Source organism: Microtus pennsylvanicus, chromosome 6, assembly GCF_037038515.1.
Source record: "Microtus pennsylvanicus isolate mMicPen1 chromosome 6, mMicPen1.hap1, whole genome shotgun sequence".
NCBI lineage: Eukaryota > Metazoa > Chordata > Mammalia > Rodentia > Cricetidae > Microtus > Microtus pennsylvanicus.
In genome coordinates this window covers 37023860-37050305 of record NC_134584.1, presented here as the reverse complement: position 1 = coordinate 37050305, position 26446 = coordinate 37023860, and the positions used below count along the sequence as shown (strand labels likewise).

At 42.4% G+C, this 26446-nt stretch overlaps 2 pseudogenes; one reads left to right on the top strand and one right to left on the bottom strand.

The window, feature by feature from the left end:
- Window positions 1-26446, bottom strand: part of LOC142851892 (large ribosomal subunit protein uL1 pseudogene) — a 201489-nt pseudogene that overhangs the window by 137552 nt on the left and 37491 nt on the right.
- LOC142851888 (elongation factor 2 pseudogene) lies at window positions 14171-17082 on the top strand (annotated as a pseudogene).

The window sequence follows — 26446 nt, the reverse complement described above, 5'->3', positions numbered from 1 at the left end:
TGGGTTCAACCTTGGTCTAGTTAAACCCGAAAAAGAAAGGAATGTTTTGGAAGTTACACTAAATATTCCGAGAGCATCTGCTCAAGTGATCTCCAAGAAACTACGTTTCATGTCACCTTCATTTACAGATGAGGAAGCTGGACTTTAGAAGAGTTCAATAGTTTGTCAAAGCTCACAGGCTAGTAGATGGCAGTGTCTACCTTCAAAGCGAGACAGGCACCACAGACGTTTTCTCCTGTCTGCCCTATCCGCCATCTAGATCCGAGTCTTCAAATTTTGCACCTCATGATGTGCTGATAAAATCAGCAAGCCAGCAGTTCCAGAAGAAAAATGGAAGGATTGTTAGGATTTAGGTTGAAATATTGCTATTAGAGATAAGACAAAAAGGTAAACCCATTATACATTTATTCCTGCCATTAGTAAAACTAAATTACGTATAATTCTGTCTTGTTATGTAAGATATAACTATATACAGTGTTTTTTGAAGGTAATAATTTTCAAAATAAACAAATCATGACATCATAAGAGCAACTCACAAGCTTTTGGAGGCCCTTGAAGCCTAATGATCTTCTTTGCTCATTGATGCCTTTTTCATTATTATTTAGTTTATGCCTTTTTTGGTATTGCCCATCAGTGTTCCTTTGCTAGGGCATAGATATGGGTGGGGGATAGGCAGAAATTGGGTGTCAATTCTGTTGTCTGGGAAACATACAAGATTGGGTGAGTGGAGATACTCATTCTAGATGGAAGGAGTTTGACTAACCCAGGGAGGCTTTAGGGCATGATCTACAAATTCAGAGAGTTTAGTTTACATTCTCTTGGCCTTGGTGCTTTGGAGCTGTGATAGCACATGCAGAATGGTGGGAAGGCATGGTAGAGGAGACCGGTTTCCTTCCTCATGTAAGGGAGAGGGATGGAAAGGGAGAGAGGGAAAAGGAGGGGGAGAAGGAAAAGGGGGAGAGAAGTGATTAGGGATGTGGAGAGAGAGGAAGGAGAGGGTGAGGAAGAGGAGCAGAGAGGCACGCACAGGGTCTCAGTATTTACTTTGTTTCCTCCAATAACATAATTCCTTCTGCCAGGCTTTGGCTCTCAAATGTTCTCTCTATGAATCCCAACTGATACAGTTTAGATCATTTCGGCATGGAACCCTCTAGAATACCTTCTTGATTGTTAAAACTTTGGAAAGGGATAAGAAGGTTAAGGAACGAGCTCTATGTTTTCATCATTCTCCCGCAGTTATTGGCAGAGCCAGCCACACGGCCTTGCCTAGCTCTAGAGGAGGCAGAAAGATCCAGGAGAACAGAAAGAATTATGGTGGGCCCTGTTACCTTTGCCCAGGCAAAACATTTCTGAGATATTTTCATGTGTTTGTATTGGCAGAGGGCATACCATATTGCCTGATACACGGAAAACTCCCAGTTAACACACATCCCATTGAATTTGTTGAGCAGTTCCATCCAATCCCTTTGCTTTCATTGTACATACCACTAGCCTACTTCAAGGGGAAACCTGGCTCTTTGAATGCCAGATTTTTTCTGAACAACTGAGCTTTTATGTATCAGAAACAAATGTCTTAAAATAAAACTGAAAACAAAGTTGAGGGAAGGCTGGTAACCGCCTCTCACCGTGAAATTCTGCCACCCATCAACACATGAAGGCACTCCCTTTTTTTTTTTTGCCAGAACATCTGTTTGCTGTTGTCTTGACATGGCATCTCCAATGTGATCTCCACTTAAAAGCATGTCATTACATACTGATCCATACTGAAGGTTACATGTAGAATCTTGTGAAGCTTACTGACGGCTCTATCACCGGGAGGGGTTGCTCAGCATGCATCCAAGATGTCCCATTTCCGGCAGAAAGAGCTGCAGTGAGAGCAGGGATTTACTCTGTGCACAGGTTTCTCACATGGGGTACAGAAGGATCCTAGTTCTTCAGGCTGAGAGGAGTTCATCTCTGCCTCTGAGCGGTACTGAAAAGGAATTGAGGAAGAAATGATTTTTGATACTTTTCCTGCTTTTTGTTTGGAATTTCAATCCTGCTCCTTCTATGATCCTGTTTCCATTCTGATCTCTAATCATTTAAATCACCTTTTACTCCCTGGCTCCCCATCCTCAAACTGCTCACTTAATGCAGAGAGTCTCCAAGGGAATCTCACCAACCTGAATGATGTCATGAGCCACCTATCTATACATATCTAGTCTATACTATGAGCAACAAATGAAAGATTCCATCTTCCCCTCGTACACCATTTAGAAAACATTAGCATAAACGTCAGAGGGCACAAGTCTGGTTCTAGCTTTAGTATCATCTCCCGATGGGGTCATGAGGTAATTTAACTGCTCTGGTCTTTGTTTCCCTTTCATTTAAAACAGAAATAATGGAATTTGCCCGGGTTGGTCATACAGAGCTGTTGTGAGGTTAAGGAGTGAAAATGATAAGAAAACAATATAATGTCCAATGCTATAAAAATACTCAAAATAGTTACAAAAGTAATAAACACAGTGTCATTACTATGACTGTACTCCTTGGGTATCAGTTCTGAATGTGCCCCTCTTGTAAGGCATCTAGTCTTCAAGCACATGCCATTCAATATTTTCAACAATAGAGTCTATCTCTCCTTCTCCATGGTGTTAGCCTCCCTATCCTATGCCACCTGGATGTCCTCTGTTAGTGTGTGACATTACTATCCATGTGCTTTCCTCACCGGGACCTTCGAGTCATTGGTAGCTTATCTCCCTTTTACATTAACTATATATAACCAATAGGTAGTCTTATGTTATTTTCCTCTCCAAATTGCCTCTTCATTACACTGACCATTGCATTCAGACTGGTATGGCTTAGTCCCGTTCAGATTCTTGCTTATTCTTTTCTTCAGGTCCATCATGACTGCTTGGTTCTAAACTGACTATGGTTCATCACGATTGAAGGTTGGTGTGTGTCCTGGGACCCTTGTCTTTGGTAATGTCTCAGGAGATAGTCTGTGTAAATAAGACAGACGGAGTAGATACTCCTCTCTGACAAGACCATGTGCTTCATTGTTTGGGGGAACAACAACAGCAAGAAACCCTTCCTGGATAAAATAGAGACCCATTTTTGGGATCTTGGAAAGGGATTTGGTGCTTGTTAGACAGGAAGGATGGGCTGATATGTTCTGCCACTGCAATCAACATCTACAACCAAGAGCAACCATGATAAAACTACAGAACTGTACTGCTGATCTTACTTCCAAGTTACTAAGGACCAGGACTTGGCACAGAAGTTGTGTTCACTTAAGGTCAAGCAATAGACATTATACCCTAGGTCTCAATCGTCTATCTGTGTTCCCCCAAACACGTGACACTAAAAAGCAATCTGACTCTTGCTGTGTGAGAACATAAACAAAAAAAGATAACACCCAAAGTAGCTGCAGAGCTTCTCAGTATATTATTTTTTTATCCGAGCATCTTCTATGGAGATCTTTGTTTTCACTTCTTACATAAAAACTTGTGAACCAATTAAAAACAACGCGAGGTCTCGTGCAGGCAGACAGAGGAGGGTTTTCTTCTCCATGTGTTTTAAATTAGTCCAATTTGTTCATCAGTGGAAAACAAAGCAGTAGACTGAATTCCTGGCAGGGGCTAATCTAGAAATATCAAAGTATTGAAAGATTAATACAACATTAAGACAGAGGCCAAATGCTGAAATCTACCACTACGGGAAGGCTCAAGTATGATTTCGACTAGGGGTGCCTGCTACCATTTTTGACATGCTAATATTTCCTGAATATGTGAACGTGTAGGCACTGACCTTTCCAGTTTTGAAGTGGCTGTGGGTGCATAGCCATGGTGAAGTTATCTGCTTGAGAACGGTTCTGTTTTTGGCAGAATGACAAGATTATAAAAATTCATTATAGCTTTTAAAGCTCTTCAACCATTTACTTATTTATTTATCAACCTTCTTCTCTTATGAGTTTAAGTCACATGATAGAAATTGAAAATGGGAATATTTGCATAAATTTTAATCTGTGCTAGCATCATACAATACAGATGCTAACTCTGTAGGTGGCCACCTCGTACCTACCTACATAGAAAGAGAACAAGGCAGTGAGGAAAAGGAAAGCCCTTCCTTGCACACACTTTGATCATACGTAAAACCCCCAAAGTGTTCGTTTTTGTTTTTATTGACCTCTTCATTCTTATGTCTTTTAATGCATAATTTACTGATTCAATGAATATTTTGGAAGATTGGGGTGATGACTCAGTGTCTCTTTGAGTTCCCAGGACTCATACAGAGGTTGGATATGGCAGCATTTTTCTAACCTTATTGCTGTTTAAAGGGGAGAATGGGTGAAAAGAAGTGTAGGACTCAGTGATCAGCCAGTCAATGAGACTGAGACCCTCTCAAGAAGTAAGATAAGAGAGTGGAAGATGCATGGAATCTCCCCCTACGCACACATACACTCACATGCATGCCCCCTGCACTCACACACATTTGCTCACCCACAGTCACACATGCATGCCTGCCACAGTCACACTGTGGTGGTCAAGTAGGTCAGCTAGAAGAAGGAATGCAGAAGAACATGGGAGTAGATAGACAGCCTGTGTGGCAGTAGTCCAGGCTGTGATAAAGAGTTGGGGTTTGGGAAGTCAGCTGAGAACATGAAAGGTCTTTGTATTGATCCCTTATCGGCCAGACACTTTGTGTGAGCCTCAATTTCCTCCCCTATAAAACAGAAGGTTCCCAGGAGACTCTAGCAAGGCAGTGTATATGTGTATTACATTCCCGTGGCTGCTATAAGAACTGGCCATAATCTTATCTTGTCACTGTAGAATACATTTTTTAACAGTTAAGGAGAACAAAAGTCTGAAATCAGTATCATTGCATTAAAATCAATATGTCCTCAGGACTAAACTCTTTTTAGGAGGCTTTGGGAAAGAAGCCATTCTGGTCCTTGTTTCTTCCAACTCTTAGGAATTGCCAACATTTTTGCTTGTTTGTGACCGTATCTTTGGAATTGCTATCTGCATAGCCCTACCTTCTTCTGATGCTCTCATGCAAACTCAACTGTGATTGCAGAAACGAGACACCTGAACAATAAAGGATCATTTTCCCTTCTCAAGACTCATGAGCAAAGATCCTTTCCCCAGGAGAGTCATGAGCAGAGGGAGTGGGATGTAATGATTTTGGTGGCAGAGACTGCAGGGTGGCATTCTTCAGCTTAGTGCAACAGGTAAAGGAATCTGTTTACATCAGAGGTCCTTGATACATGCTAATTTTACTATGTCTGCATTATGCTTTTCTTGGGCCATTAAGAAGGCCATCCATTACCTTTCAGGATGCTTTATCCACTCCCCCTTCTTTCCATTTCTAGGCAAGAGTTATACAACTTTTGTCTTTCAGACAAGCCTGTCACTTAAAAAAAAAAAAACCTGTAAAACAGAATCCACAAAGATAAATAGCTTTGGGTTAATGCAGGAAATAATTTCTGTTTGTTTGGCTAATGAGGCCTAACCCATTAAGGTGATGGTGTTGAGGACCATCTTTCTCACAAGTCATTGGGCAGGGATGGCAATGGGCTTTTGGGGCATGACTTAGAGTTGTTACGCCTTGATCTCTTCTCTTTCCTCTAAATGTTGCTCTCCGTTGCCCATCAGCATAAGGGAAGAATCATACTTGCAGAGGTCAAGCAGCACTTAGGAGCCACGGAAGAGTCAAAGCGCTAGCCTGCAAGTCATTGTTGCTTAACTCTACACAGCCGCGTCAACCCTTACATTTGTTTGGGCGGAGACAAATATTTTCATACCTCGCTGATCCTAACTCAGAAGGGGAAATCACAGGTTTTGACATGAATGCTTATTGGTTAAAAAAAGTAAAAATTGGTATTCACTTAGAAAATGTAATTAACTGGAATAATGAGCAGCATGTCCAGAATAAGTAGTGACTAAAGGAGTATAGGAGGCAAGGGGGTGTGTGACACTCCCCGGGTTCCAATGTTCGGCTGACTTGAATGCTTTTTTGGTCACTGGGCTGAACTTCCCACACTCATACCTTGATAGCTGCTTGTTTCCTTAAGTGTACTCGTGTCTAGTACACCTGTCTCTCAAGTGTAGCACATATTGGTTGACATCCTTACTGCTTCCATTTCTTTTTAATCAAATTATATCCATAAATATGTCTTTGGTACCCTCACTGTTCTTGAACCAGTAAGCTGACTGACAATGAATGCTTGGCCTGTCAGAACTGAATATTCCCCAGGATGGAGAAACTGAGGCAAAAGGTTTGAGACCAGGAGTGTGTCCGGGCAAGAGATTTTAAAGAGCCTGTCTAGGGAGCTGAAAAAGTAAAATACACACATTTGCAGCTAGTCTAAGAGGCTGGAAGTAACTTGAATACCATTTCTGTGAAGACACATTGAGAACTTATAGAGGAGAAGAGTCGGGGGCTCTCTAGCTCAGGAGGCAGGACAGTGGACTGTTTATCCACTGCCTTTTGTTCTCCACTGGCTAGGGGCTTCTCATGATTTCAGGACTGCCCATGCATCTGAATGCTTAAGACTGCAAGTGATGTGGAAAGAGAGGCTCTAGGGCAGAAAGAAAGTTAGTCCACATAGGGTAGCCCATTTGTTCCTATGCCTAGCTAGTTGTTACCCTAGAGCCTAAACTGAGATGACGGCCCACGAGAAGGTGAGGCTACACGGACACCAGGGTATCAGTTCTTTTTGCTGCTTTGGTAAAACACCAAACCAAAAGCGACTTATGGGAAAAAAGAGTTTATTTTGGCTTATGACTCCAGAGGGGAAGTCCAAAATGGCAAGAGTGGAGCGGCCTGACAGCAGGTGCCGGGAGCAGGGAGCCGAGAGCACATCTTCACCTGTGAACACCAAGCCCAAAGATCAAACTGGAAATGGGGCAAGGCTTTGAACTCTCAAAGAGTGATGCATGATAGTTGTCTATTTTTTCCTCTCCATCACTCTCTGCTTCTCTCCCACTTTATATTACTTCTTTTCCCTTAATGAATTTCTTACTTTCATTTCTTATTTATTAAATATAGACAAACATGGTACATGAGAGAAAGCATGCAATATGTCTTTCATTATCTGGTTTCATTTTGCTCAACATGATCTCTAGTTCCATCCATTTTTCCAGCAAATGATAAAGTTTCGCTCCCCTTTATGGTGTATGTACATACGCCACATTTTCTTTATTCATTTGTTTATGGATACTTAGGGTGTGAATAACACAGGAACAGATACGGACTGCACACAACCTGGTGGTATGCTGACTTAGATTCTGTGATGATTAACTTGAGTTCTCTCCTGGACATAACCTAGAGTCACCTGGGGAGAGTGCCTCTATGAGGGACTGTATAGATCAGGTTGACCTGTGGGCGTGTTTACAGGGACTAACTGTCTTAAGTTAATTGACATAAGAAGACCCAGCTCATCATCGGCACCATGCCTTAGACAGGGCTTTCTGAACTATATAGGAGTAAAACTTTCAAGCTGAGTGCAAATCAGTAGCATTCATGCATTCACTCTCTCTGATCTTGACTTGGGATGTGATGTTGCAGCTGTCTTAAGCTCCTGCTGCTTTGATAATTTCGCTGTGATGGACTGTGGCCTGGAAGTGTGAGCTAAAAGACACCCTTGTCCTCTTACGTTGCTTTTTGTTGAGGTATTTTAACACAGCAACAGAAAACAGACTAGGATAGATCCATTATATTACACACTCAGGAATAGTATAACTGGGCCAAATAGTGTTACCTATTTCTTGGTTTCAAGAAACCTCCATATTGATTTCCATAGCGGCCATGTAAATTTACACTCTCATAATGAGTAAATAAGGATTCATCTTTCACCACATAGCCACCAGCACTTGTCATTGCTTTCTTGATGATTAGCATTCAGTTTGGGGAGATATTAAATTCTCATATAATTTTGATTTGTATTTCCTTGGTGACTACGGATGTCGAACATTATTCATATCTTTATGGGGAATTTATATTTCTTTTTAAAACCTTCTTTGTGCCTCTCATATCATACATTTCTGTTCCATTCATTTCTCCATCCCTTCATAACTGCACTGTGCCCTTGTAACTTTTCCCCAAAAAAGTAAAATAAAATTTAAGAGAAAAAAAAAGAAGCAAAATCAATCTCTCCATGGAAGCTGCAGTGTGACACAGTGAATCACACAGTAAACCCTGTTGTCCATATATTTTTACTAGCAAGCGTTCACTGCAGAGCCATTGGTCTGGTTCGAGGCCTCTGGTTTCTGCTACACTGTGGATGCTGGGCCCTCCCTGGGACTCCTCTTGTTATCCTGTTGTTGCCCTGTGTCGTGGAGATCCTTGCCACTTTGGGTCTGTGGGTCAGGTTCCTTCTCATCCTCCAGCAGATCACAGATGGGTGGATGTTGGAGTGAGTCAACTCATAACCCTGGTTCTGGGACTGGGAAGTTGCAGGGTTGGTCAGCATGCCACCTTGCCCTCACCACCAGAGCAAGCACTCCTTCATGGTCATTGGCTAGTTCACTCTTTGGGATGATGATCAAGGGATGGAACACACCCTTCGAGGCCAGCTCTGCTGTGCTGCCCAGGTGTGGTGCAGGGGCCACTCTCTGGAGTGCTGCAGTTGGTAACAGCCAGAGCCAGTTCTCCCACCTGCCTCTGGCATTGAGGGACATGGGTGGGGGTGCAGGAATGGGAATTCATATTTCTTAGGGAGGAAATATTTAAACAGTAACTAATAATTGCTCAGGATACAACATCTATGCTGTATTGTTGATTCTGTTGCCCAGAGACTCAAAGAAACAGTGAGAATATTTGAGAATGAAGTGTGAAGTTCAGAGAACAAGAAAAGGTAGTTTTAATCAAGACTTGGGGGAAAAGAAGTGTAGTAGATACAAGCTGTTTGTTAGTTGGTATCTCTCTGCCTTTTGGGTAAAACCTGAATTCTCTCTAAGCAATGACTCCTATCCTCTTGGCCTAGGTACCACGGCTTTCATAAGCTTTTGACATTCACCTAGGCAAGCTGAAGCATGGTGCTCTTAGCCATTAGCACTGACATGTAACTTATGCAGAATTGTTGTGATGAAACACACTTTGGCTGAAACATCTAAAAAAGTTTCCCTTATGTCCGAATTGACAGCAAAGAGAATGGAAAATCCAGCTTTGCTGAAGTCACACTGTTCCTTCTGAGTCTGGTGTTGCCCAAGGAGATGAAGTTGAAAAATGGAAACAAAGAAACTCTGAGTCTCTCCATCAGTCAGCTTTAGAAGCCAACCTTCACTAAGACTCCTCAAATATACAAGCCAGTAATTTCTTTCGTATGTTTATGCCAATTTGGGGTGGATTCTCCGTGGCCTCCATGACAAAAACAGCAACACATTTTGTAACTTAGGTAACTTTCGGGTATTTTTTTTTCCTTTTGGTTCTCTCTCTCTAATTTATTCTGTTTTCCTTAGTCTATTTTTAATGAGCTCAGGATTTGATTTCTTAGTTCTTTTTCCACTGGAGAATAAATAGAGAAAAATGACCATTAGATAACAGAAAGACTCAGAATAGAATAGGGCAATAACTTACACCCATGTGCTGCTCGAAGTGGGGAGTAAAGTGGAGAAAAGAGGATATGAGGTTGGGAGAGGGATGGGAACGGAGATGTGGGAGGGGAGTAAATGTACTCAAAACATACTATACAGATATATGAAACAATAGATAAGTAAAATAAAATGATAAAAGGGGCAATAAAATTCAGCCTGGAACTTGACTGTTGAATGGTGGCAAGCAGATTTGTGTGGGTGTCCTAGCTGTGTCTTTTAGTATTATCATGTAGATGAACGGGCCACAAACTACACACCGCTTCCTTGTCATTGCCGTACTTGTTCGTATAGGGATTGATTTTATAGGCAGACTATGAAGGTTGATACACTGACCTGGAGTCTAATGCTGTCTTCTAAGGCTCTACCATTCCAAGTAGGATACAAGAAGAGTGAATATGAGTTTGCTGAAAGAAATTTCAATCTGAATGCCAGAAAACCATGAAGTCAGTAAGGTCATTACCTGCCTTATATAAGTATTGGATTGGTCTACCATTTGCTACCTTCTAGACATAACTGTGCGTAAAAGTCTGCCTATGTCTTACATTATTATGCAGCAGAGCATGGTTTGTAGTCGTTACTTTCTTCATTGATGTGACAAAATACTGAGCCAAAGTGATGTGAGCAAAGAGGGAATTATTTTGTCTCACAGTTTAAAGGGAAGTCACATGGAGAGGAAGTCTATCACAACGAGGAAGGTTTGGCAGAAAGAGCTTCAGTCTTCCCAGGTGAGCCTAGAACCTGTCAAACTGATAATCCTGTCAAGTTAGCCACCTCATAATCTATGGCAAACAGAACACAAGGAAGCAAACAACTTTTCAAATAAAGCCAGGCAGAGTCAAAGGGTCCGGGAAGGAAACCAGTGAGAGCAACAGTGGCCCAGGATGCTCAGTTGGGAAGCCACCCAATTAACCACAACTCCATCTTGCTGTGGGAGCACATTCTGCTCCTTCAGCCAATAGCCTTTAAGATACCAGCCCACTTGGGCGTGGTCTCTTATACTGTAAAAGCAGCTGTAAACGACCAAGTTCTCCTGCATCTGGTTCCTCTTCTGGCTGCTAGACTCTGTTCCTGTATGTGTAGAGGACTGTTATATAGGACAGTGAACTGTAAGTTTTTCCCTTAAATAAATAACCCTTTTATTATTCATATTTCTGAACTGGTGTGGGATTGTTTTGTGACTTCCATCATCACCATCTCATTTCAGATTCTGAGGATGAACTCAAAATTCCAGAGCTTCGCACTCAACCACTATGTTTATCCTCAGAGTTTTCAAAGCTCCATAAAAATTATGGTATGGTCTATCCAGTCTTGGTCTTTCTCCTAAGTGGTAGGCTCCACACTTAACATACTATGGCTGCTCAACACCACATAAAAATAGCCATTTGTGGTGATCATGTCTTTTAGAAACATACTTAATGGGTGGGAATTAGCTTTGCCTAAAACCGTGCAAAAATAAAAATATTACATTAATTTAAATTCAGAGTTTGAGTTACACTGGAAGAATGGACTAGGATCTTTGGCCCACAGTCTTGGAGCATCTGGTTTAGAAACAGCTGTCTAGATCACTTCCTGTCCAGTATTTCTTTCTCCACCTCAGGTCTTTGCCAATACTTATCACTCATTACCTGATTTTCAGGTAGATTAACGATATGATGGGAACTCGCTTTCAGTAGCAGAAGTTGACTTCATGTCCAAATACTTCCAATGCTTTTTTCCTATATATTTTAAAATTAGATGAAAAAGATATTTTTTAGAGAAAATCTATTTTTTTAGTCTTTTTCCTGGTTTATAGGTCCTCAATATATATTCAGTTATTTTAAAATAAAAGAGCATTTCAAAAGTAACTCCCAAAATCTTAAAAAAAAAAAAAGAATGTGGTGCAACACTTAGGATGGTACTCAAAAGTCAGAACATCAAATGGCAATTCTCCCTCTGTTGCTCTACCCCAACCAGGAGGGGGCCCGGTTAAACACAATGATTTAGGTTTGTTTAGGCCGTCAGATATACTATGTGAATACAGGGAATCATTTTGAAAATTATTGGGGTATTTAAAACTGCTCAGTGAATTACTTTAATCAGATTTCACTACATCTGAGAGAGGCTTGATTTTAGTAAACTCCTAAGTTCTGTGCTTGGCCACAGCAACCTGAGCGCATGATTAGAGTGGGGAAAGAGGCTCTGGAGATGTCACCTTCCTGCTGAACCATAGCTGCAGGTCCCCTTTTGTCTCCAGATCGCATCTGCTTACTGACAGAGACTCAGCCAATGTTCTTTGCTCCCATGCCAGCTCAGCAAGGGCTGTCGGTGTGTTCTCACAGTACGTCTTGGCCTCCAGCACAAGCTGCACTCCTGTCAGTCTTGCAGTCTGTACCGCTAGGAAACTGGCCTGGATTTTATCCTTTTTGTCTAGAGGCTAGGTACCATGCCAGCTCATCATGATAGTGAGAATTCACTCAATGCTATTTACTGAGTGCATGTTTTGTCCCATGCACTGTAGTGCATGCTCAGCATAGTTTTGTTAGTTACTAATATCCTTGCTGTGGTTAAATACCTGACAAGGATCTACTCAAGAGGAAAAAAGGTTGTCACTTACAGTTCAAGAGTTCAAGCCATTATGGTGAGGAAGTCATGGTGGCAGGCACCTGATGCTGCTGGTTACATTGTGGGGAAGCAGAAAGGGGCGGGCACTGGTGCCCATCTACCTTTTTTAATTCTCTGGGCACAGCAGCCTAGAATGGAGTTGCCCCATCTTAGGGTGCCCTTCCTGACTCAGTGAACCTAATTAGATAATCTCTCTCAGGTGTACCTAGAGGTTTGCCTTCTTCGTGGTTCTAGATTCTGTTAAGTTGACCGTCAGTAATTAGCTAGAAAAGTGAGTGCAGAGGAAGCTGATATTCCTGCCCTTGCAGAGGGTCAAAGTTTAGCTCCTAGGACTCATATAGGTAGCTCACAACTTCCCGTAACTCCAGCTCTAGAATATCCAATCCTCTCTTCTGGTTTCCACGGGTACCCACATATGTGTACACATGCACACATGTGCACACACAAATAAAAGTAAAATCAATCTTTTTCAAAAACGAATATTGATTTTTATAAAATGGAATCAATCTTAAGCTCTTGAGATAAATTATAAATTTTCTTCTCTTTTCTTTTTTCCTTTTATTTTATACTTCTCTCATAAAATATAGTTCAACCACAGCTTCCGTCCCTCTACTCCTCTGAGTACCCCACACTTCCTGTCTCCCCCAGTTCACTGCTCCCCCATTTCCCATCAGAAAAGAGCAAGCCTCCCAGGGAAATAAACCAAGCATGGTATAACAAGATACTCTAAGGTGAGTTACAAACCCTCATATCAAGGCTGGTCAAGACAACTCAATAGGAGGAAAAGGGTCCTAGGAGCAGACAAAAGAGGCAGGGATACCCCCATTTTTTTTGTTTTGTTTTGATTTTTGTTTTTCCAGAAAGGGTTTCTCTATGTAGCTTTGGTGTCTGTTTTGGAACTCACTCTGTAGACCAGGCTGGCCTTGAACTCACAGAGGTCTGCCTGTCTCTGCCTCCTGAGTGCTGGGATTAAAGGCATGTGCCACCATCGCCTGGTGACACCCCATTCTTACTGTTAGAAGCCCCACAAACACTACAAGAAAACACCCATAGCATGTATGCAGAACCTACCACAGACCCATGTAGGTTCCATGATTGCTGCTTCATTCTTTCTGAGCCCCTATGAGCCCTGCTTAGTTGATTTTGGGGGCCTTGTTCTCCTTGTATCCTCAACCATTTTGTCTCCTACAATACTTCCTCCCACTCTTCTGAAGGGTTCCCTGAGTTCCACCTAATGTATAAACTTTGCTTATCATATCGTATAATGGAAAGATTTGGTTTGCTATTATTTTGCTGGATATTTGCTTATATGTACATAGAGAACATTGAGATTTTGTTGTCAGAGTAATACCTGTCTCACAAAATACGGGAAATGTTTTCTTTTTATGTTCTGGGTCAGCTTGCATAAAATTGGTATTGTTTCTTGAATATTTAGTAAAATTTACCAATAAAGAAAAAATATTAATTTGATTTATATATTATATAGAATGCTATTTAGATTATATTTTTGTTGAGAGAATTTGAGGAGCTTTGCCTTTTCATGAGCTCATCGCCTTGCCTGCCACATAAGTTTTATGCTTGTGAAAAGGTAGATGTGGAAGGTAGTTGCTTATTACTTTTGAGACATCTGCAGAATCTACAATGATGAATTCTTCATCCATGATATTTGTAACTCATCATTTTTGTCCTTTTTCCTTGCAGTATTTTAAAGCTAATGCTCTCCTATCTTCTGGCTCATATGGTTGTTGAAAAGGAGTTAGCTGTGATTTTTGTGTCACTTGGCATAGTAATTTTTTTTTATTCTAAATGTCTTTAAGGTATTCTCTTTATTTTTGGTTTACAAAAGTTTGTCTAATATGTGCCCATTTGTACAGGACTTTCTTTATATACTTTCTTCATAGGTTTCTCCTAGATCCTTAGTTCTGTAGCTTGCTGGCTCCTGCGAATTTGGGAAAATGCTACCTGTTGTTAATAAGTCAAGTTAAGCTCTTCTGCCGCAGCCGCCGCCATTGCCGGCGTAGTTCGTTCTTCTGTTCTGCTCGTGAGAATCCGGCGCCATCTGCAACCATGGTGAACTTCACGGTAGACCAGATCCGTGTCATCATGGACAAGAAAGCCAACATCCGGAACATGTCTGTCATCGCCCACGTAGACCACAGCAAGTTCACGCTGACGGACTCCCTGGTGTGCAAGACCAGCATCATTGCCTCTGCGCGAGCTGGGGAGATCCGCTTCACTGACACCCGCAAGGACGAGCAGGAGCGTTGTATCACCATCAAGTCCACCGCCATCTCCCTCTTCTATGAACTGTCTGAGAACGACCTGAACTTCATCAAGCAGAACAAGGACGGCTCCGCCTTCCTCATCAACCTCATTGACTCCCCAGGCCACGTCGACTTCTCCTCAGAGGTGACAGCTGCCCTGCGTGTCACCGATGGAGCTCTGGTGGTGGTGGACTGCGTGTCTGGCGTCTGCGTGCAGACAGAGACGGTGCTGCGGCAGGCCATTGCCGAGCGCATCAAGCCTGTGCTGATGATGAACAAGACGGACGGTGCTCTGCTTGAGCTGCAGTTGGAGCCTGAGGAGCTGTACCAGACCTTCCAGCGCATCGTGGAGAATGTCAACATCATCATCTCCACCTACGGCGAGGGCGAGAGTGGGCCCATTGGCAATATCATGATCGACCCTGTGCTGGGCACCGTGGGTTTCGGCTCTGGCCTGCATGGCTGGGTTTTCACTTTGAAGCAGTTCCCAGAGATGTATGTAGCCAAATTTGCAGCCAAGGGTGAGGGCCAACTGGGGCCAGCCGAACGGGCCAAGGAAGTGGAGGATATGATGAAGAAACTGTGGGGAGACAGGTATTTTGATCCAGCCAATGGCAAATTTAGCAAGATGGCAAACAGCCCTGATGGGAAGAAGCTGCCTCGCACCTTTTGCCAGCTCATCCGGGACCCAATCTTCAAGGTGTTCGATGCCATCATGAACTTCAGAAAAGAGGAGACGGCCAAGTTGATTGAGAAGCTGGACATCAAGCTGGACAGCGACGACAAGGACAAGGAGGGCAAGCCGCTGCTCAAAGCTGTGATGCGGCGCTGGCTGCCTGCAGGGGACACGCTGCTGCAGATGATCACCATCCACCTGCCGTCCCCTGTCACAGCGCAGAAGTACCGCTGTGAGCTGCTCTACGAGGGGCCCCCTGATGATGAGGCCGCCATGGGCGTTAAAAGCTGCGACCCCAAGGGCCCTCTCATGATGTACATCTCCAAGATGGTGCCAACTTCCGACAAAGGCTGCTTCTATGCCTTTGGTAGAGTGTTCTCTGGGGTGGTGTCAACGGGACTCAAGGTCCGCATCATGGGCCCCAACTACACACCTGGGAAGAAGGAGGACCTGTACTTAAAGCCCATCCAGGGAACCATCCTGATGATGGGGCACTATGTGGAGCCCATCGAGGACGTGCCCTGTGGGAACACTGTGGGGCTGGTCGGTGTGGACCAGTTCCTGGTGAAGACTGGGACGATCACCACCTTCGAGCAGGCACACAACATGCGTGTGATGAAGTTCAGTGTCAGCCCTGTCGTCAGAGTGGCTGTGGAGGCCAAGAACCCTGCCGACCTGCCCAAGCTGGTGGAGGGGCTGAAGCGACTCGCCAAGTCCGACCCCATAGTGCAGTGCATCATCGAGGAGTCTGGGGAGCACATCATTGCCGGAGCAGGGGAGCTGCACCTGGAGATCTGCCTCAAGGACTTGGAAGAAAACCATGCGTGCATCCCCATCAAGAAATCGGATCCTGTTGTCTCATACCGGGAGACAGTGAGCTAGGAGTCGAATGTTTTGTGCCTGTCCAAGTCCCCCAACAAGCACAACCGGCTGTACATGAAGGCCCGGCCCTTCCCTGATGGCCTGGCTGAGGACATCGAGAAGGGGGAAGTCTCTGCTCGCCAGGAGCTCAAGGCTCGGGCACGCTACCTGGCTGTTAAGTACGAGTGGGATGTCGCCGAAGCCCGCAAGATCTGGTGCTTCGGGCCTGAAGGCACCGGCCCCAACATCCTGACGGACATCACCAAGGGTGTGCAGTACCTGAATGAGATCAAGGACAGCGAGGTGGCTGGGTTCCAGTGGGCCACTAAGGAGGGCGCTCTCTGTGAGGAGAACATGCTTGGTGTGCGATTCGATGTTCATGATGTGACTCTGCAAGCTGATGCCATCCACCGAGGTGGTGGCCAGATCATCCCCACAGCCTGGCACTGCCTCTATGCCAGCGTGTTGACCGCACAGCCCTGCCTCATGGAGCCTATCTACCTTGTGGAGATCCAGTGTCCTGAGCAAGTTGTGGGTGGCATCTATGGTGTCCTGAACAGGAAGCGTGGTCATGTGTTTGAGGAGTCCCAGGTGGCTGGCACCCCCATGTTTGTGGTCAAGGCCTACTTGCCTGTCAATGAGTCCTTTGGTTTCACAGCTGATCTGCGCTCCAACACGGGTGGCCAGGCCTTCCCCCAGTGTGTGTTCGACCACTGGCAGATCCTGCCTGGGGACCCCTTTGGCAACAGCAGCCGCCCCTGCCAAGTAGTCGCCGAGACCCGCAAGCGCAAAGGCCTGAAGGAGGGCATCCCGGCGCTGGACAACTTCCTGGACAAACTGTAGACGCTTGGCACTGCTGGACACTGCACGGTGCCCGCCCATCAGAAGACACCTTGAGACTGTCCCATAGTGTCGCTCCGGAGATTGTGGGGCCATCTGCCATAGCTGCGCGCTAACACGTGGATCCTATTTATTTTGGAATTCCAAGGCAGCAAAGTCCCCTCTGCAGGCTGGACTGGCGGGCCATGGGGTGGGCGGGACACCACGCTATCATTCTCAGAAATGCTCGGATGTCAAAAGTCTATAAATAAACACATTCAGAGGTTTGTGGGGTCCATCTATGGCCCAAGTGCAGTTCCCCAGAGCGGAGTGGGAGGTGTTGCTCATGGGAGGTGGGCAGCCTCCTGGGGACCATGACTGTGACTCTTTGGAGTAATAAACTCAGCTGTGGTTGATCAAAAAAAAAAGTCAAATTAATATGGTCAGGACACAAGTTTGAAGAGAAAGACAAAAATTAAAGAGATCATACTGCATGACATATATATGATATCATATATATGTGTAAAACACACACACACAAACACACACACATATATGACAGAGAAAGAAAGAGAGAGAGAGAGAGAGAGAGAGAGAGAGAGAGAGAGAGAGAGATCAAATAATGTACTATTGGGTGGAAAAAAGATTCCCAGTGTATATATGCCAGTTTTGACAAACAGTGAACTAGAATGCGAAGTATCCATGCTAGATATCCTCTGCCGTAGAACTGGCCCCATTTTAGTTCCTGCCTCTTAAACTGCTATCACCATTTTTTTGTTCTTTTTTTGGTTTTTGGTCCAAACTTAAATATTATCCTTAGTTCTTCCTTCCTTCTCCATCTCCTTTAAGATCATATCTGCCATAAGATATCATAAGAGGAAAGCACACCAATTGTCACTTAGATATTCTTCATTAGGCTATTTCAGTCAGGTCCCAGAGCTGCAGGTGCCATTTATTCTAAAATCCTTACCAAATTCCTGTTACAGGGGGATTCATACCCCCCTCTCAGATTCATTTGCCAAGGCCACAACCCCAAATGTAGCTATATTTAGAGATAAGGCCTTTACGGATATATTTAAAGTTGAAGAAAGTCATATTTTTAAGGCTGTAATGCAGAAGGCATATCCTATACTTTATATGGAAACTGCACTTTCATTTCCTGGCCATCCAGATGTGAATAATTACACAGAAACTATGTTAATTATAATACTGTTTGGCCAGTGGCTCAGACTCATTCCTAGCTAGCTCTTATATCTTAAATTAACCCATTTCTATTGATCTATGTATTGCCACAAGGCTGTGGCTTTACCACTAACGTTCTGGCATCTTTCTCCTTCTACGGCTACATGGCATCTCTTTGACTCTACCTACTTTATCTCTGTTCAGATTTCACTCCTGGATGACTCAGCATTAGTGGCAAAAACATTGCAGCTCTTCTAAGAGGCTCTGCCACCAAACACTTAAATGGGGTTTATGAGCAGCCAATATCAGACTTTTTAGTGGGATCATAGATCTAGAAACTCCAGAGTTGGGACAACAAATCTAGCTCCCACCAGTACCTCCACCATGAAGCTAGACTCTCAAAAAGCTAAGGAATGGTGTGGAGCAGCCAACAAAGCTGCAGCCTTGATCCTGGCCATAGTACTTAGCAGATAAAGCCTCATGTGGTAGGAAAAGGTGTATACAATAAAGAAAGATTCAGACAAAAAAGACCTCTAAACAGAACACAGTAAGATTAATAAATGAACATGAGCTTAAGACAGAGAGGATAAAAGATAAGCAGAGTCATAGATTAAAAAAATAATTTAAGTATGTTAAACAGGTTCTTTTTTCCTTTTTTAATTGATTTTATTGAGCTATACATTTTTCTCTGCTTCCCTCTCTTCCTCTCCCCTCTCCTTCAACCCTCTTCCATGGTCCCCATGCTCCAAATTTACCCAGGAGATCTTGCCTTTTATGACTTCCCATGTAGATTAGATCCATGTATGTCTCCCTTAGGGTCCTCATTATTGTCTAAGTTCTCTGGGATTGTGATCTGTAGGCTGGTTTTCTTTGCTCTTGTTTAAAAACCACTTATGAGTGCATATATATGATAATTATATTTCTGGGTCTAGGTTGCCTCACTCAATATGATGCAAATTTCAAGATATCATTATTTTTCTCTGCTGTGTAGTACTCCATTGCATAAATGTACCATCTTTTCCTTATCCATTTTTTTGTCTAGGGACATTTAGGCTGTTTCCGGGTTCTGACTATGACAAACAATGCTGCTATGAACATAGTTGAGCACATGTCCTTGTAGTACAAATGAGCATCCTTTGGATATATACCCAAAAGTGGTATTGCTGGATCTTGAGAAAGGTTGTTTCCTAATTTTCTAAGAAATTGTCATACAGATATCCAAAGTGGCTGTACCAGCTTGCATTCCCACCAGCAATGCAGGAGTGTTCCCTTTACCCCACAACCTCTCCAGCATAAGTTGTCATCAGTGTTTTTTATCTTGGCCATTCTTACAGGTATAAGATGGAATCTCAGAGTTGTTTTGATTTGCATTTCTCTGATGACTAACAATGTTGAGCATTTCTTTAAATATCTTTCAGCCATTTTAGACTCCTCTGTTGAGAGTTCTCTGTTTAGGTCCATACTCCATTTTTTTTTAATTGGGGTATTTGTTCTTTTAATGACTGATTTTCTTGAGTTCTTTGTATATTTTGGAGATCAGATCTCTGTCTGATGTAAGATTGGTGAAGATCTTTTCCCATTCTGTAGGCTGTCATTTTGTCTTGTTGACCATGTCTTTTGCTTTACAGAAGCATTGCAGTTTCAGGGGGTCCCATTTATTAATTGTTTCTCTCAGTGTCTGGGCTGCTGAGGTTATATTTAAGAAGTGGTCTTCTGTTTCAATGCATTCAAGTATACTTCCCACACTCTCTTTTACAAGGTTCAGTGTGGCTTGCTTTATGTTGAGGTCTTTGATCCATTTGGACTTGAGGTTAAACAGGTTCTTAAAGAAAATAAAATTAAAAATCATAATGGGCCATGAAAAGATGGAAAATACACAGAGACTATGGATACTGTATGTTATTGTGTTACCTTGAGTTGTTTGACTGATGAGGAAGGAACAGTAACTGCTAAAAGATGTTTGATTATTAATGCTACTGGATTAATCCAATCTATATATTTTGAACAATGCCTTGACTTTAAAATTTAAGTCAAAAGATATATTACTTTGGAGAAGAGGTTTTACTTTTGTTTCCACAGGAAATGTGTTGCTGTGGATACATTCTGGGTTAAGAAAAATAGAGTTTGATGGGGAAGACACTGAAAAATTTCCAATGGAAACAGATGGTCCAAATGATCCAGTGTTTCAGTCACCTTTGTTGCAGTTTCCTCTGAGTTCTATATCTAGATCAGCCTTAAGACTGCTGAGTGAGATGACCCAGTCTCACACAATACTCCAGTCAGGACTTGACCACAATCTTAAAGTTTCTTTGGGTTTTCAGAAGTTCATCAGTGCCCCCATTCAGTAGGGATTCACCTAGAAAATTACAACAGATTCTCAAAAAAAAAATGGATTATAAACACTTGTCTGTTTAGAGCTTTGGTTGCAAGTTGTTATGCATAATGAATGATCAGGAAAAAAGCTAAACAAAGGAGAATAGATTCAGTGTCTTGCTTTGAAAAGGAAAAAAAGGGGAACTCCTGTGGGATAATGCTTTTGTACACTGTAAAGATTTGTCACTCGTATTGGTTTAATAAAATACTTATTGGCCAGTAGGCAGACAGGAAGTATAGGTGGCGTAACCAGACTAAGAGAATTCTGGGAAGAAGAAAGGCAGAGACGCAGTCACTAGTCAGATGCAAAGAAAATAAGATGAGAATGCCTTACTGAGAAAAGAAATGTACCAAGCCACGTAGCAAATTATAGACAAGAATTATAGGTTAATTTAAATTGTAAGAACTTGTTAATAATAAGCCTGAGTTAATAGGCCAAACAGTTTATAATTAATATAATCCTCCAAAGTGCTTCTTTGGGACTGAACAACTAAAGGACTGGGTGGGAGAGAAACTTCCATCTACACTATATCATAGTTGCAAACTTAGAGATAGATAGTGTGTTTGTCTCTAACTACATTTGGGGTTATGACCTTGGCATATGAATTGGAGGTCAGATATGTGTAAATGGATACTGCTCGTTCATTTTTTGGCCAACCAGACCCAAATAATCACACAGAAACTTTATTAACTACAACAGTGATTGTTCTATTAGACCAGGCTTCTTATAAACTAACTCTTACATCTTAAATTAACCTATTTCTATTAATCTATGTATCACCATGAGTTTGTGGCCTACTGGTATGTTTTGGTGGCATCTTCATCCTTCGGCAGCTACATGGCATCTCCCTGACTCTGCCTACTCTTTTTATCTATCTCTGTTCGAATTTCCTGCCTGACTTTATCCTGCTAAGCCATTGACTGAAACAGCATTATTCATCAACCAATAAAAGCAACACATATATAGAAGGACAACCCACATCAGGTATGAATGTATCTGCAACAGAGATGTTGAGAAGGCTTTTTGAAGAGATGCTATCTGCAAAGCTGGGGCTGAGCAAAGTAGCCTGGTGGAGAATAAGGAAGATATGTGAGACTCTTTCACATATTGGATTTTGGGGTTATCAGTAGTAAAGAAAGTAAATAAACCCAGCTCTTTATTTCTTTATCGACGGTAAGAAGTTTGGTTTGCAATCCGATCCATCATTTTCAGGTATGTAGTAAATCGAGCATTCAGGCAGCGCTGGAAACTTTACAAGGAAACTGATCAGAATTAAGTCTTGCTTCTAATCCAAAGCTAACAGTCCTCACAGAAACTGGTTCCCTTGTTCTGCGCAGGGTAAATTCTTGGGATGTCTTATTAAGTGGTTATATGCCTGCACCATTAATGGTGACTTAAGAATGTTTCCCAAATCTACTCTGAAGGGAACTATCCTCAGAATGGCTTAAAAGTCTCCTTCACTGACATGCATGGAGATTCTTAATCTTAGTCTTTCTAAGTCAACTGAAAAACTATTTGAGAGCACGTGTAGGCAGAATCTTTTATGGGCTGCCAGTTGCTGCTTTCCGCTGTAGCTTTCCGCTGTTTACCTAAGTCACAGCAGCAGACAGGTTATAGTTGAGACGTGTTCCCAGGCAGGAATGGGGAGTGTAAAGCGCTGAAATCCTTCCACATGCACCAACCACACCCCGTTTTCATTATCTCCGAGGAGGGAGGTGAACCGGGAGGACTACTAAACACAATAGGCATGCTTCTCGCTTGATTCACTCTTTCTCACCTCAGACAGTCACTATCACATGTATCAGAGAGCACTCTGCCCAGTGCAGACCCAACAGTCTCTCCCTTTTCCCCACAGTTTTCAGGGACTGATATCTGCCTCGTTAGCTCTGTGCCTTTTTCCAGGGCCCATGGGAGCATCCATTCTAGCCCTCACTGGATCGAGAACTCTATTTTGAAAACATCTTAAATTTTATCAAAGTACACAGCTGTCTGTTGAAAGGCACACAGAGAGAACACACATTGCATATCTGGCTGCCAAAGCACATGTTCCGTTCTCGTCTGATGGGTCCTCCGTGACACACTTCCCCTGTGTGCAGCATTGCTGGGTGGTTTTCAGGAGCAATGGCCAAGGGAATCTGACAGTTAACTTTTTTGACATTGCAGTCTATGCTGACCATAATTCTACAAAGGGGTACACTCATCCATTGCTGGTGGGAATGCAAACTTGTGCAACCACTTTGGAAGGCAGTATGGCGGTTTCTCAGGAAATTCGGGATCAACTTACCCCTGGACCCAGCAATACCACTCTTGGGAATATACCCAAGAGAGGCCCTATCATACAACAAAAGTATATGCTCTACAATGTTCATAGCAGCATTGTCTGTGATAGCCAGAACCTGGAAACAACCTAGATGCCCTTCAATGGAAGAATGGATGAAAAAAGTATGGAATTTATACATATTAGAGTACTACTCAGCAATAAAAAACAAGGACTTCTTGAATTTTGCATACAAATGGATGGAAATAGAAAACACTATCCTGAGTGAGGTAAGCCAGACCCAAAAAGAGGAACATGGGATGTACTCACTCATATTTGGTTTCTAGCCATAAACCAAGGACATAGAGCTTATAATTAGTGATCCTAGAGAAGCTAAATAAGGAGAATCCAAAGAAAAACATATAGGCATCCTCCTGAATATTAACCTTCAGCAAGCGATGAAAGGAGACAGAGACAGAGACCCAAATTGGAGCACAGGACTGAAATCTCAAGGTCCAAATCAGGAGCAGAAGGAGATAGAGCACAAGCATGGAACTCAGGACCGCGAGGGGTACACCCACACACTGAGACAATGGGGATGTTCTATTGGGAACTCACCAAGGCCAGCTGGCCTGGGTCTGGAAAAGCCTGGGATAAATCCGGACTCTCTGAACATAGAGGACAATGAGGACTACTGAGAACTCAAGAACAATGGCAATGGGTTTCTGATCCTACTGCACGCACTGGCTTTGTGGGAGCCTAGGCAGTTTGGATGCTCAACTTACTAGACCTGGATGGAGGTGGGGGTTCCTTGGACTTCCCACAGGCCAGGGAACCCTGATTGCTTTTCGGGCTGGGGGGAGACTTAATTGGGGGAGGGGGAGGGAAATGGGAGGCGGTGGCGGGGAAGAGACAGAAATCTTTAATAAATAAATAAATTAATAAAAAAAATTAAAAAAAAGAAAACTAGCACGGGACTAACTAAACGTGTAGCTTACCTACTTTTCTGTGGTGTAGCTTGTACACGTAGCTTAATTTTCCTCAACTGAGCAAAATTACAAAAGGAGTCCTTAAAAATTCCTATGAAAATCTATGTGATTGTAACTATTGCAATAATAGGGAAGAAAAATTATATATTTCTCATCATACGATATGTAAAAATGTCTGTAGATGCTGGGTGGTAGTGGTACATGCCTTTAAACCCAGAAGCAGATGCATCTCTGTGAGTTCGAGACCAACCTGGTCTACAAAGTGAGTTCCAGGACAGCCAAAGCTATGCAGAGAAATCCAATCTTGGAAAACAAAAACAAAGAACCAAAAGACCCCAAAAGTCTATAAATACACAGAAGAATTTTTATTATTATAATTTTTAAGCATGTATATTAAAAGTACACATGCTGTTATTCTCACTCAGTTTCTTTTTAGTGAGCTGCAACTTCTGACTATTAAAATCATTAAGAATTGTTTAAGCAATATCTAGTGGACTTTCAATGACAGTTACTTAAGTAAACTATCTGCTGGTTGTAAATATTTTCAGCAAAACCTGCTAATCCTCCATATTTGCTCCAACGATTCACTTTGAGATCATTTTCTTTACAGTATGGGCTAATAACTTTTCCCCCTTACAATAATTCCAGGCTTACTTTAATATGGGTGGTATGTGTCTATGGACAGAAATACCTTCTAAGATGCACGCTAGCTCAATAAACTGTTTCCAAAAAGAATCTTCAATGTAAATAAACAGCCACCAAACAGATGCAGAGAAAAGAGTGTCATTGCTGACTTGTTCCAATGTACTAGTCTGAGTAGCTTAATGCTTAAACATCAAATCTAGAAGACGAACATGTAAGAATTTGAAAATTGAACCAATGACTCTTCACATGATTCAGGGGGAATGGTAACTTAGCAGCTTCCACCTATACCATGCTGAAAACAAGAGCAGGTAAACCAAGATCAGATAAAAATGATCATAGCCTTTAAATTTGCTTAGATACCAAGTATGGTGATCTGAGCTCTAGACACTCGATGGAAAAGACTGGTGAGTTCATGTTTCATAATTCAAATTATTATCCTAGATCTCCCACTAGCATAACATTAGTTTTTAAAAACATGAAAGTCAGAAACTGGAGGAGATATTGGTAATACAATAGTGATGACATATATATCTGTATCTCTGAATTCTGCAATAATTAATTAAAATAAGCATCTGGAAACCAGTTTAGTTCTCATTTATCTCTTGTCAATTACATAGCTAATGAATTGTTGTCGTTGTTGTTTTTCCTAAAAAGGAGGATTATTATGAGAATTTATAAAGTGAACTACCAGTTCCCTTTTGAAAATATTGCTAGCTGGTCTTGGTAGCTTGTTCTGAACGTTTACTGCCACCCAATGGAGAGGTGCCCAAATGACACCAGCGTTCAGGTTCACACTACACATTCTTGCCCAGAGGTTCAGTCAACGTGTCAGTGTGGGGGCTACAGTCCAGCTGGGATGGTGTGCTCTAGGTCTTGAGGTAGAGAAGAACCCTACCTAAGACACACTTCTTCTGTAAATCCTAGCCAGACAGCTACAGTCCGAATGTCATCTAAGGTGACTGGTGAAATTGCCTGTGAATGGCTGACGCGACACCAAGCAGCAATTGATCATTTCACGGAAACTCTTCAGGACGAGGTAAAGCTGTCCTTACCAGGTCATGGTAAAATTGTGTCTTGAGGAAGTGAATCTGGGAGAAAACAATAAACCAACACAAAACACAAAACAAAATAAAATCCCACTGGAACAAAGCATGGATTACCTCATCGGCGCTCTCGAATTTTCAGCTCTAATTTCCTTTTCAAGGATGGTACGTGAAGGTCAAGGTTGCTTGAAAGGCTAATTGGCTAGGATGCTTCACAAGGTCCCTTCGTGCCAGAAGTAGTTTAAAAGGAAAGAGGATACCTCCTCTTAATGTTTCTTATAATCTCTCATAAAAGAGATCTAGTATGCAAGGTGTGGAAGGGTCCTGGTGCTTCTGAGTCTTCATTCAGAGCTTGAGATTGCTAGAATTTTGTTCTGCAACAATCTTTCAGGGAAAAAGAAAGTCCCTCCTGCCAGAGGCATGCTCTGTGTAGAAAATTCATGATTTAGAAAAAACAAAAGGTGAATAGCTAATTGAACAAAATCCTTTGATGGAGGCCTCTTTTATTCAAAGCATCATTTCATGTTCATAAAGCAACAGAGGGTTCCAAGCGCTGGGTGGGACCCACACACCCAGGAACCAGAGATCTCTACATGTTATAACTATATCTTTCTGAATTTCACAATTTTACCATCTTAACACATAGCTCTCCAAAGGGAATGAGTACCTAATACATAATATATCATGCGATAATTCCAGTTATAATGCATGACAGGCAGGGTTAAACTGGTGGAATAAAAATGCCATGGTAATTTGTTTACCAAGCATCTCTGAGCTGGAAATATGTGTGGTATTAAGGAAAAAGTTAAGTAAAAGCACAGAATGTTCACCCACCCAAGAAAAAATACTATTACAGTTGGACCAGCATCTGCGGTCTTGAGGTCTAAGATAGGAATTACAGCCAGGCGGTGGTGGCTCATGCCTTTGATTCCAGCACTTGGGAACTAGAGGCAGACAGATCTCTATGAGTTCGAGGCCAGCCTGGTCTACAGAATGAGTTCCAGGACAGGCTCCAAAGCTATACAGAGAACCCCATCTCGAGAAACTAAAAACAAAAAGAAAAACAGAAGTTACTTCGGATTATGAATTCCATCTTATTATATGCAAGAGTAATGGGCCATTACATTATCTGCTCACCACGTGACCTCATACCTTGT